This window comes from Stegodyphus dumicola, chromosome 3 (genome assembly GCF_044657685.1).
Source record: "Stegodyphus dumicola isolate Sdum_Otavi_A_Nest chromosome 3, ASM4465768v1".
Classification (NCBI taxonomy): domain Eukaryota; kingdom Metazoa; phylum Arthropoda; class Arachnida; order Araneae; family Eresidae; genus Stegodyphus; species Stegodyphus dumicola.
In genome coordinates, this window is record NC_140770.1 from 101,115,531 (window position 1) to 101,129,760 (window position 14,230).

General features: G+C 30.9%; 1 protein-coding gene across 1 annotated transcript in view; it reads left to right on the forward strand.

Annotated features, from left to right (window-relative positions):
- LOC118183166 (neuroligin-4, X-linked-like) overlaps nucleotides 1-10,440 on the forward strand; it is a 727,522-nt gene extending 717,082 nt beyond the window's left edge. Inside the window, exon 8 of the mRNA XM_085813108.1 lies at nucleotides 5,463-10,440. The gene's annotated coding sequence lies outside the window, so the exon portion shown is untranslated. The remainder of the gene's footprint in view (nucleotides 1-5,462) is intronic.
- The last annotated feature ends 3,790 nt before the right edge of the window (nucleotides 10,441-14,230 follow it).

Consider the following 14,230-nt stretch of genomic DNA (forward strand, 5'->3'; position numbering starts at 1 on the left):
TGATGATTATAAATCGATTATAAAGGGATGATTGCTAATGCAAACAAATGTCCACGTTCCTCCTGACATGCTCAATTTGCGATCAGTTGTAAACCATTTCAAAAAACAGATGATTGCTAATGCAAACAAATGTTCACATTCCCCCTGACACGCTCAATTTGCTTTCAGCTAAAAATTCAGTTTAAAATACAATGTCGGAATAAAATCGGGCAAAATTTTAAACTCTTTACGCGAAAGGATATTTAGCATAGGACTTTGGCTAAAACTACCTGATGAGATACACTACGCTCAACTCGTTAGTTGGTTTCCTCACCTTTAATATCTCAACGTTTGCAAGTTTTGATGTAATTCATATGTAAATATAGTTAAATGCATAATAAACAACAATTGTATGAATTAAAAATATTTAAATGTTCTTAAATACCATGTTAATTTAATTAAAACAATGAAAACTGCATGTATGGTACGAGTGTATATGGACTATTTGAATGCCGTGGCAACTTCGCCCCATTGGCTAGTACAGTTACGCAAGCAACCAATAAACTATCGGCGACAAACAGACTCTTAAACCGCGTATAGTAAAAATACAAATGCTGGAGACATGAAAAATGAACAATTCCCTCACCGGGACTCGAACCTGGACCTTTCGAATACGCTCTGAGTGTGCTACCGTTAAAGCACGAAGGCAGGCTGGAAGGAAGGAGAAAATACGTTAACCCCCTTTTTAAAGGGCGATTGGGAATTAGGGGACCCAGTCTCCAAATCCTAGCGGTGACGAACGGGCGCCATTTTTGAGTAATGAGCTTACTTTGAAACAGGAGTACATGAAAAATTAGCAATGCCTTTGCAGGGACTTGAACCAAGATTTCTCAACTACGCGTCGATTGTGCTACTGTTGCACCACGAAGGCATGCTGGAAGGAGGGAGAAAATACATTATTCCCCCTTTTAAAGGGCGACTGGAGATTAGGGGCCCCAGTCTTCAAATCCCGGTGGTGACGAATTTAGTTAGGGCTCAACTGTTGAGTCATGAGTTTATTTTGAAACAGGATTGAGCGTAATATCCTCGCTGCGACTCGAACCTGGACCCCTCGAATACGCGCCGTGTGTGCTACTGTTACACTAGAAGGAGGCAGGAAATGCCTTATACGCTGACATCTATTTTCTACTGATTTTTGTTTTCTTTTTTTGTATTTTGAACTTTATCAGGTTTTTCTCATTTTCTTCATATTATGCTGTTTATTCACCTGTCGTTCAACATTTATGTTTCCAGCTATATTCAAATTTTATTTGAGATAAACTACTATATTTATGTTTTACTTCATTTGTAACTATATTAAAATGTGTACACAATCGTGTGCGCAGGTAAATTTACACATTCATCCAAATAAATAAAGTGAATTTAAATTTTGATATATAAGGCCAGTTGCTTGAACATCAAATCAGTATAAGTGTTTTCCTGAAATCCGCTGTATCATTATGTCGCAGCCAGTCAATTAAATTAATCATTATTTAAACAAGTACCCATAATAAAAACAATAAAGAAAGAAATTTTTCGAAAATCGACTTTCCGGACTTATAGTTTAAAAGGATAGCTCTTTAACTGATGATCGCATGCCAAAACTTTTTCCCATCACTTTACCGCATGCAGCATTGAAAAAGGAAATCCAATTATTATTTCGAACGGCGATCTGTTATCTTCCCAGGTCGCGTAGGATCCTATGAGGTTCATTTTGATCGATAGAAATTCGGATGCATTCCATCCATGAATTTCATCTACATACGCCGCCGGTATGAGTTTAGGGATTTAAAATAGCTCTCGTTCAAGACTTCGGGGAATTTTAGCTCTCTCTTATAAAGCGCAGTTCCTTTTATGTAGGGATAATGCAAATCCCTCACTTTTAACCTATCGACAGGTTACCTGAAGAATGGTTTTTGGGCTTCTCTTGAAAAACACAGAACATGCACTTATTTTCCAGATAAAGCTTCGCAGTTTTTCATAACTTTCAAAATGATTAAAACTCAAAGACGAAATAAGGAACAAATTTTTTAAATTCCTTTTAGAGTTTATATAATGGTATTTTATTTTTTTCTGTATAGAGAACTTCTAAATTTCTGAAAACCTCAACTATGTTTTAATTTCAACCTTCATGCTAATTTCTTTCTATTCTTTACAGCATATGCAAACAAACTAAGGTGATCAATCCGATTTACCAACTTTCTCTTAATTAATTCGTATTTTAATTATAAATCAATTCTGAATTCATTTGACATCTCGCGTCCTCTTGGACTGATTGAGGGATATGGTAAAGCACTTTCGCAGAGGGTTTGGGAAAATAGAAATATGCAACTACGATTTCTTCACAGAGTCCTGAAGGTGACTTTGAATTTCTAGCTATTCTCCGGTTGCGCGACGGTAGACAAAGACGTTTCACGTAACCCCTTTAAAAAATTCAGGATTCCTTGGAGTCTAGTTATTATTCCAAGTAGTTTTAAAAATAAATAGTACAAAACATATAAAGGAAAAATCTTTCTTAAAAGCTTCTTTTTTCACCATCACCTTCAACAAAATGTTTTTGCCTATTTTTATCAGATTCTTAATGTTAGAATTTCTATTCGAAAATTCTGTTCAAAGAAACCCGCTTTTTTTTTCTTCCCCAGAGTAACGTCCATTCATTCATTTGCTATGAGCCCTCCAAAAAACTTCTAAATAATTTTTGACTCACTAGAGCTGCACGAAGTAAATGCATGCCTCTTTTACCCTGGCAGAAACTTTAGGAACTTTAAAGCTACTTGAACATAGCAAAGCGCACAGGAGTTCCCTACCTAAGACGAGGAATGCCTTTGTGAAACGCCTTCTTCTTTGGGAACCTGTTTCGTATTCACGTTACACCAAAACCACGAGAATCAACCATGTAGCCAACTCTGCTTGGCTTCTAACTAAGGACGAAATACATGTATTCAACAGTCTTAGCCCCTCGACGCTGAAGCAAAAAAGAATTATAAGGAAAAATATTTTGCTGATTTTACAAACTCTTCTGTTTTGTTCTTTAAATCTCTCTTTGAGTACGTAACAACCGATTTCTTGTTTAGCTCCTAAATTATATGTCTTCCCTTTTGATAAATCGAGAGCCGAACAATTAAATTATTTGACCTTATTTTATATCAGACTGCGACGTAAAAACTTAAGCAAATTCCTAAAGATAGCATGAATTCAAAGCAAAGCTAAACATTTACTTATTATTATTATATTCATATTTTTTTGTTTTAAAATTTCATATTTTATAAAAAGCAAATCTTAATTTATTACTTCTCAATGTGATCTTATCAAACTTAAAGTTCCCTTAAGTTATGTAATATCTGTAAAATATACTTATCTACATGTTCAAAAATATGTTCCATGATATGTACCAAATGAGATAAATTCAGTAGTACTATAACTCTTTTTAACTTACCAACCTGTCCAACGGATGTCTTCCAAATCTCAGCTTGAATTTCAGTTCAACATTGATTTGGTATCTGTTATTTCAAAATTGATCGTAGAACGCCATAAAGATATCTTTGAATCTAAAAGTAAATCACGCATTTGAAAATTTTAAAGCTCTTCAAAGAAATTTTGCTGAAAGTTTCGTCTTAATAATTTTGTAGGCTTTTTTGTTTAAAATTTAAGGTTTTGATTGCTAAAATGCTTTCTTATATTCCTGGATTCGTTTTATAGTACTGAATTTGTTCATAATAGATTCATTATTTTGAATTCAATTTTAAAAAAGGAGAACTTTTTTAAAGAAACCATAATAACATATTTAACAAACATATGTCCTAACAGTTCATTTCAAAGTTATGAATGCAGAATATGTTTTATCTCAATCTGTGTAGTTTTTAAGAAGTATTTAACAGCAATATTTTGAACAACGACAAGTAAATATGATAAATAATTCTATATTTTTAATAATACCAGACGTTTTCAGAGAAAACTGGTTATTCATTTTGGGAATCTATTTTTTCAAATTCCGAAACTCTGATGCTAAAGATCAAATCAAAATAAATAAGATAAATTTATCACAAATTAAAGAAAAGTTAGATTTTAAGCCATTCAATTATTACAGTTATATAAAAGGGAGGGGGCTAAGATATTTTTATTTCTTTTGTTTGTTATCTTTAGGTTTTTATTAAAATCTCATGTCATATGGATATATTGTTTTGTGTAAAATTTACTAATAAGTATTACTAATGACCTTTGTTGAAAAATATCCCTTAAAAATGTCCTCTTAAACAAAATTGAATGTAAGAAAACAAAAATAATGACTGATATGTAGATATATGGAGGGACTGAAGGCTTTATTCTAATGCATTCTAATGATAGTAATACTTGCCTTGCAATTATATTCAGTTAAATTTCTCACATCTGATATTACTTTAACATGTATTAATGATTTATTATCATTATGATTTTATTTTTAATACAGTTAAATTATATTCTTTCTCCATTTTCATTTTAATTAAGCGAAAAAATTTATGACTTCTATACTTGTGTCTTTTTTCTTTACTTCCAACTAATTGCGCCCAGGTCAGATTTCTCTGATAATTTAAACATTTATTTATTTATTTTTTTTTTAAATTCATGTAACTTTCTCATTTCCTAAGAGTTTTACATGAAGTCCCATTTCGTAACTTTGTAAAAGTGTTTTTGTGCTGAAATTTTATTTTATTGCAATTAAATATTTACTATTGGTTGAAAAACATGATTTTTCTAGGCAATTATGTAAGTAGTTTGCATATCTGCTCTATTGTTTCCTTCTTGTCATATTTCCCTCGTGAAAGTATTTTTGCAACATAATTTTCCTTAGTTCCTAGCTTTTGAAAATTTGTTTTCTTAGTTATGTTGTATATGTGTTTTCCTAGTTGTGTTGTTACTTATATAAATTACATTATTATACAGTTTATAGACATTAACATTTTAGTGAAGTATTATTACTTAAATAGAGTTATATTTTAATGGAATATTTTTATTTACATAGAATAATATTTTGTAATGAACTATTTTTATTGTTTTTCATACATAAAGTATTTTTTATGCTATGTATTTTGTGATTAATGGATAAAAGTCAAGTAATTGATTATCGAATTGGTTTGAGTATATGACGATTATTTTTCACTTCTGAAATTCATATACATCTTGTATAAGCAGCTAACATTGCATCTTATGGATTCATTTTCGTGTAAAATAAAAACATATTTACTTACATATGCATTAAAATCTAAGTATGGAATTTAGTTGGTTTGATTTCTTCTTTTTAGAATTCGTTCAGCATATGTAATTGTTTCTCTTAAAACATCTTGCAATATGCAAAGTCATCGTTTTCGTGAAGATATCATATATTCAGACCAGTCCGGTATTTTAGCTTAAGATATGCATGGCATTTATTTTATGTGAATTTTCACTCACGTAGTCCTTTTCGTCAGTCAGCTCAAGAAATCCCGCGGAGAAACGACCGTATAGGATGCAGACCTCCGTGTTTCGCTGAACACATCTGAATCCCCATCATAAAGTGGATGACCGCTGGTCGTATAGCCAACTCGGCAGATGACCGCCACCGATCCGAGCCAAGCTCGTGAAGTTTAACAAGGGCCAGTCATCGTCCATTATCCGTCCTATACAACGCTGAAAAGCTCGAGAATTCACGCGCAGCAGCAACAAGTACGGAGTGATCCTATTCACGATGTTTCTCCAACGGAAAATATCTGATGATTCATCAGTTGATCGCAGAGCCCGTGCATGTGTTTTTGTCATTTATATCAATGTCTTTCAGGTGGAAAGAATAAAATTTCGAGCTATTTCATGCTCATGGAATATCATAGGCTGAGTCGCACATGGAAGGACATATTTGTTTAGCAGAATATAGAGACAAGATGGACGCTTTTCGTTTGAGAAAATAATTATAGTCTTCAGTGCATTTTGGCTGCCAGAAAGAATAACATACTTAATGGCGTTACATTCGAAACATGAATGTTAGGACGCTTTAGAGTGCATCTTTAAGTAAGTAAGTAAAATGTCTAAAAATGAGGAATTTCAATTAAATTTAAAGCAAAATTACCTAAACAGCGTTTCTCGCTCTGCAATTGTAAACCATTTTTGGTCAGAAATAAATGCGATTACACTTGCTATTTGAACATGCAATCATCTAAACCTTAAGGGATTACTGTTTCTTCAACCATATTGAGAATTTTATAGGAAGCTATTTTTTAAACATAATTATCACTTTTACTTCTTTTTCTTGCAGAATACTCTAATGCTTCCTCTATTTTTAAGAAAGCATATTTGATGTAAAGTATTATAAAGAAAAATAAGATCTATTGACAGCAACAGGAAATATGTACTTATTGGAGAATTACGCAATGCTAAATAAAATTAATATTTTATAAAATTTAATGACAATACTTTGTAACTGTTTTAAGTTTTCTAATGTCGTGTTAAAAATAGTAGAATTGTTACAGAGAGGTTTTCATATTTTAGATTTTCAGCTGAAAATCATTGAGCAAAAGAAAACAAAGTACATTGGACAATATTCATAACATTTACTTAAATAGAGATTTCACGCTGACTATTACGTTCTTTACCTTCTTATTTATGTTACGTATAAGATTTATCTTTCATAGTTTAACATCATTGTAAATCTGTATAAAAAAAAATGAGCTCAAGTTTAAAATTTGCAAATTACAGCCACAGATCATGAAATTTATGTTCATAATTTTGAGTCATTTCATATTCCCAATTTTTGTAATTTATGTTTAAATTCTCATGATGCTATTGGTTTGAGATTATGAAGAAGATATCCTGGAAAGTTTCTGCTGTTTTCGTTTGGCTTATATTTTGACATTTTGCAACTAATTCGGGTAACTTTGAGAATGCCCGTATACTATTAGATTTGCCAACGAACTGCTAAGTTTTTACACACAATAAAAACAATAATTTTGCATTAAAATTCTTTCGAAATGTTACAGGAAATCTTGCTCACAAATATATAGGATTGGCATATCTATTTTTATGCAAAATATCTATTTTGGACTGATTCTCTCGATCAGTTAGTAAAAATTATTTTAAATAAATGTAAGGAATAAATAAAAATTGTTTCATTGTCCTAGATATATAACAGATAATATATTAATTTACTCAAATCAAGCAGTCCGAGCTTCGATTCTACATAAAGTTTTATAGTGGCTTTCGAACCGGGATTTTATCGTTTTGAAGCATAAAACTCCCTTCATTATTGCACTACCTTACTAAGATACGTTCTGACAACGAATTAGGAAGAGTAGATTGTCACCTGACCACATCAGTTTGCCAAATTAAAAATACACAGTTATTACATTTTTATAGTTACCGTGTATTACAGTTAGAGCAAAATAGACAGAGCCAAAATATTGAGATACTACAAAATGTCCAAACGTTCTTTATAGCCCCATTGTTAAAGGTCCTTTTTGATACAGGTTTCAAAACTACACATTCCAGAATTTAACCTCGCAATATTTTGAGCTATCTTTCATACATTATAGCACACTCACTCTGACAGTAAAATCGAAAAATAAAATCATATAGCAAATGCAAAGAGACAAAATGTAAATTGCATCAAATATTGGTATAAAATTTTTTCATAATATTCTCTTATGATTAACGAGTGTCAAATGATTAAAGGCTTTACTACATAAATGCCAGGGTCGTACAAATTTCCTATATGCTTCAGTTTTATTAGATTTTATCTAAAAAAATCATTTCAGTAATTTTGATGGTGCTAGTCTTAATGATTGACAGTTCTTTCAGTTAAGGTTTTAATTTAAAAGTTGCATCGCTTGATATCCTAACCGTCTCCATTTATAACACTCTTAGCAGAATATAGACAAATTATGCAGTTTCCTCGTTTGTACTTTCGAGTAAAAATTTGTTATCCATAATTACTCTTTTTAAAACTTTGATAGTAAGGTCTCTGATAAGACTCATTTGATATATCTTTCAGCTAAAATTATATATCAAATAGATATCATCAAATGAAATACGAAATGATAGTTCTTAAAAACTGTATTCCATAAGAGTGAGACTATGTAGGTTATTTAAATAACAATGACTTCCATTAAATTCTGTAACTCAGAACAAAACGTAATAATAGAAAAGCTGACAGTATTTCAGGTTCACCGGTAGATAGCAATACTGGAGATTTTTCATTTTCATCAGCTATAATCCTTAATGATGTTCTTTTTATTAAACGGGAGAAGCGCGAATTGTTATCAAGTGCAATGCAGAAAAGCGGAACTTCGTGGTCTAAAATATGATTCCTACAACGCTACATAAAACTAAGTCATAACTCCATAATAAGCCATTATAATATTAAATCTAGCCTAAAATGTAGTTACTCACGGCATTTTATTCTAAATGGACATCGCGGTATCCTAAAATTCAAGATTTTAAATCAAATACGTGTAGACCAATTCGAATCTAGCAAACAAGAAAAACTGCTATTACTAACTAGGATGTTTTCAAATATGGTTGAACATAATTTGCTTCACCTAAACGTTGCTCATGAAACTTTCTATGATGCAATGCAAAATAATATGCTCAAACGCATTTTCATTATATTTCATGAAATATTTAGAGATTGTACTATCAGATTTCGTAATTACGCGGTTTTAAACAGAATATAATAAAATATTAAATTAAATCTTTGTATTTTCGCTTTTAGTAAGATACAAAAACTAAAAACTAAGTGTAGAACACTGAAATTTCATAGAGTAATATACCGGGTGTGGTGCAGTAGCCGAAACCGCTACACAAACCCCGGTTTGTGATGCAAGGTTGAAATGAACTTCAAACTCAAGTTCTAACGATAACATGAATTTAATGAAATAAAAGCATTAACATTTGCATATATTGACAATATGGGTCTTGGATATATTTAGTCCCGTAATTTCAGAATTTTGATACAGGAAAAATTCTCTAACGTATTTATACAAGAGGAATGATCGTTCTTAGCAGGCCAACATGCCCATAGCTCTAAACAGAATTTTTTTTCCTCTTCTCAGAAAACCACCTTATATACCGTATTTGACCCTGGTGAAAAGACTCATCTCTTCGTCCAATAGAGTGACCTTTCAGGCTACAACCGGAATCATTAACAAAGGCACAGGATTTCGCCACCGATATGAAAACTATTGCACTCTGAAATTACTCATCCTAGACAATGAACCTTTATGCCACCTTATCACAAGGGCTACCATAAGTGATTAATTCGTTTTGAAAAAACTATATTTTCAAGAGTATTTTACGTACACACATGAAAGATATATGAAAAACCACAAATTCACCAAGTTTATAACCCTCTACAAATATTCTGTATGTGTCTCTCTGATGACACGACACACGTCCAGACGATAATCGAGCTCATTTCAAACATTTTGTAGCATTGTTGTCTAGATATTCTTCCTGTCAATTGACGAAAAACTATGTGAACCATCCAGCTTCACTGCAAAATCACAAAAAATCACAAACACAAAATCACAAATGCAAAATCACAAAAAACTATGTGGAACCATCCAGCTTCACCGGATCACATACTGGGTTGCATCGGACTTTCTAAGGGGGACTTAACATTCGATCCCCTTAGTTATTGATTTTTTGGCGATCAACAACCTTCTGGAGCTAATCTGACATTTTTCAGATCTTTTGAGTATAAGTAACAACACTATATGGAAGATTTTGCGTCAACGATTAAATTTCAAACTGTACAATCTGTAGCTCCTGCAACAATTAAAGCCGGAAGATTCCGCCCGTCAACTAGATTTTTGCGTTCCAAGTAGGAAGTATTGGAGGACAAAGATTTTGCCACCAAGATGATATTCAGAGATGGAACAACTTTACACGAATCCCAGAATTTTGGTGAAATAGTGGAAAAAGTTGATGAGCTTGTGATTCTTTTCATAAATTTTTCATAATACATTTGAAAATATAATCTTTTCAAAATGAACGAATTATTAATGCTAGTCCTGTATTATTGCCTGAAATTAAAGTTATCCATATTTTTGGAACAAATTATCAATCACTTATTGATTTACAAAGCACAAATATCGAAATAGTTTTGTTGCATAGAACCTCACAACATGTAAGCACACAAAGGTTACGATAGGTGCAAATTAATAAAGTAACATCTATAAATTCTAGAATGACTAGGTATGAAAATAACGAAATATTCTAAAATCCTAATAATTTCCTCTTCTTTTTATTAAACTGCAAAATGCACTGAAGACTTCACGGAAAGAGCAAGTGCTGTATTCATGTAAACTATCCTTTTGGTTATGTAATGCTCATCCCTCATCTGCTGTTCATTACTAACGAGTGAAAAATGTAAACATTTTCACGTCTTATATATTATCCATATAAATATATATATATTAAGCATTCTAACTGTTTTATATTTCACTATCACCAAACAGGTAAGCCGCTCATGAACACTTCATATTGTTTAAATTTTATTCTGTGTGATATTTTTCATCATTAATGTGCTTTCGTTAATTAAAAATAATGTAGAGCAGACTGATTCCTCATTAGGAAATTTAAAGGCATCTGGCAAGTAAAACTTAAAGAAATTCCATTTGCATTCGTTTATGAATTATTGGCTTGACAGATGCATATAATGCAGAAAATAACGATCGCAATTCAGTTGGTAGTTTAAAACAAAATTTAGTGTGATAAATTGTAGAGCAATTTCATTTTATCAGTGCAGTTTGTAGCATTTTCATGTAATTTAAGAATTTTCAGAACACATATGATACAGCAAGAATAAAATTAAAAGAAAAAACTAATAAACTATGCTGATGAAATATAACTTCTGCGTTTTGGATTTAAAATCACATTTTTATTTAAATTAATAAAAATCATTGAAGACTTCATTAGATGGGTTATTTTATCAAACAGATTTTGTTAAATCTTATATGTAATTTACTGACTTTATTTGTCTTCAGCATATAAATTATTATTGTAGTTTTTAGTTTTTCATATGAATTGTATGAAATACTTGAATGAAATTTATGTCGAACAAGCCATAACATAAAATGTAATGAAGATATTTGCAGAGTTTGAGAAAATTTTAAAACAAAATTTTGATGCAAATTTCACACTATACTATCGGAAGTACTAGATGCCAGTTATGTTAGATTGAGAGCACTGTATCTAACAACAGAGAGAACAATACCGCTGTAATCCTTCTCTAATAGCGATGCAAAATATACGATTCATAGTCACACATTTTCAGTTTGATGCGATATGAAACCCAGATAAAATATTCCGAAAGAAAAATAAACTAGTTCTCTCTCATTAGATCAGCAACAATAACACGCAGTTTATAATGATTTCTTCTTTTTAATCAAATGGTTAGTAAAAGCTAAAGTTCCATCCAATATTTCACCTATATTCAATTTTAGTCGATTAAATGTGGCAAAAAATTGGTCACAATTGACAGAAATCAATAACGTGAACAAACAAACACACACACAAACAGACATTTTTCTTTATATATATAGATTTTGTAAAACTAGTAATTTAGTAGTCAACACTTTTGTAAAACTTACACATCTTTGATTAACAAACTCTACGTTTTGAAAGCAAGCAGTAGCAACACTTTTCGAAATAAAACATTTTTATCTCCAACGCGAGAGACTGTTGCCACTGGGAAAAATGAGTGCAAAAACTACTGCTTTCAGAGTTTTTAATTAATATTACGGTTGATTAAAGCCGTGCCAAGATGACAATAGTTGAAATGGCTTCCCACGAATATTTGGAATTGGGAAAATGTATTTAATGTTTAGCAATTCTATTTTTATTTCATGGTAAAACATACAAATTTTTTATTAACAAACTCTACGATTTGAAAGCGAGCAGTGGCAATACTTCTCGAAATAAAGCGAATTTTTATCTCCAGCGGGCGAGACTGTTGCCACTCGGAAAAATGAGGGCGAAAATTAGAGTTTTCAATCGGAAAAAGCGGACGTCGAACTTTGCCAGAACCCATAAAAGAATTGTAAAAAGTTTGGTGGCGATGACTGTAGTAGTGGCTGAGTTAATTGCAAACAAATACACAAACCGACATTCTTCTTTATATATAGATTACCTAAATGCTAGAACAATTAAATAATTGGGTAATATAAAATTAGTTATTTTTTAATATTTTATAAGTTCCATAAGTTATGCAAAAACCAATTATTTAACAGTTTATTTTTCTTTTATTAAGTATTTTTTTTTTCCTATAATCGACATCCAGCATAGATTTTCCTAATTTCTTTTATTCCAAAATAATTTTCTCTTTGGTATAAAAAATAACGGCTAATTAATTTGGAAAAGAAGCTTTTAAAATGTTTGTTGTTCCAAGATTAGTTCAAAGCTGACAGGAAAAAATTCATTTTTAGTTTTACATAAAGGGCAGGTTCATTATTATTGTTGCTTTAAATTATTTATCCAAGCTATATTTACTTTCCCAAATGCAAACTTTAACATATGTAAACATAAACAAGTTTAATTACTTCCTTCTAAACGGAAGCAAAATAAATTTAAACAAGAAGAGATTTTGTGAAAAGGAATAGAAGAATTACTTTCAACAACATTGAGAAAATCCTCTTAAGGAATAAAATTAAATTGTTTGATGTTAAAGTTGTTTATTTCCTAAGAATTGTTTTTGAGCAAATATGTTCATTTTAATATGTTATATATTTCTGAAAGAATTAAAATAAATCCCAGTTAAGGAAATCTCAGCTTCAACGGCATACTTTTAAGCAGCAACGAGAAATATTATGCCTGTCATCATGTAAACCAAAGAAAAGTGAAACAGCATTATATTTCTCGGTTCCATTATATTTCTCATTCCAATATTCAAAATAGTGTTATGTTAGTTGCATGAAATATGCAATATTTGATTTTAGCAGTTAAAAGGGGTTAACATATTCCTTTTAGAAGCAACGCATAAAGTGACATCCAGCTTAGCGCAGTTCGTGTCACAATACGAACATATTAAAGCACCTTTCTACTATTAGTGGAATATTGTTTTTTGAATAGCAACTAGACACAGATCCTTCACGCCATTACCATATCAATTGACAGATTTCTCAACCTCTAACTTTGTGCCTCTATTGCTATCTTTTATTAAGGTGTAGTCAACACTTTCTGGCAATGCAGAGCTAATCAAAACATTTATGCGGCTAGTCTGTAAGAACTCCCAAAGATGATATTATTAATTTACCGTTGAAAATAATTATTATTATTATACCATAAAAAATATTATAACAGAACAGCTAACGATGTTAATCGAAAATATTTCTTTATAAGTAAATTTAAAAAATTTAATAAGATTATTTTACACCATTAGATTTTTTTTTGTTTTAATAAAATAATAAGATTATTTTACACCATTAGATTTTTTTTTTTTTTTTTTTTTGTTGTATATTCTTATCTGTACCATTTACGACGAAATGATGGTTGCGCTCTATATTCAGTTCGCCAATTGTTTTTGTGATTAAAGTTTCTTCAATAGAGGTCTAGAAAATACTAATTTAAAATACTCATTAAAATACTGACTAAATATTTAATAATAGTTTTATTGAATTTCTGTTTCTTGGAGACGATAAAAAAATTTCTAATTATAAATAATTGCCTTCTGTATATATATATATATATATATTTGTTCAGTTAATTTTATCTTTCAAAAATATTTTACCTGTTACCTTTGGAACTTTTGAGTAACCGAACAAGCACACAAAAAAAAAATCTTCATTGAAAAATGAGAAAAGCGTTACCAGCTTTGGATAAAATGGCAGTGAACAAAGTTTTGTATATGAAGGTGTTTAATTTAAGATCATTGCAACATATACTAGTATCTAGAATCAGATTAAGCGGTTCGAAAATATCAAGTATTCTCTAGATCAGCGGTTGCCAATCCTTAGAACTTTACGGACCACTACCTATATAATTTTATATTTGGTGGACCAGTAATATGAATTTAAAGAAATCCCTTAAATCAGACCTTGAAAACAACATATTAATACGCAAAAACAATATTCAATTTTCCAATACATGTAATTCTAATTTTCATTTGTTAATATAATTTTCGAAACATTTGGTGTTCAGCAGCATACCTTTATGGAAATTCAGGCTACGCCCCTGATAATGAGTAACAATTAAAACACTATTATCTCACTGA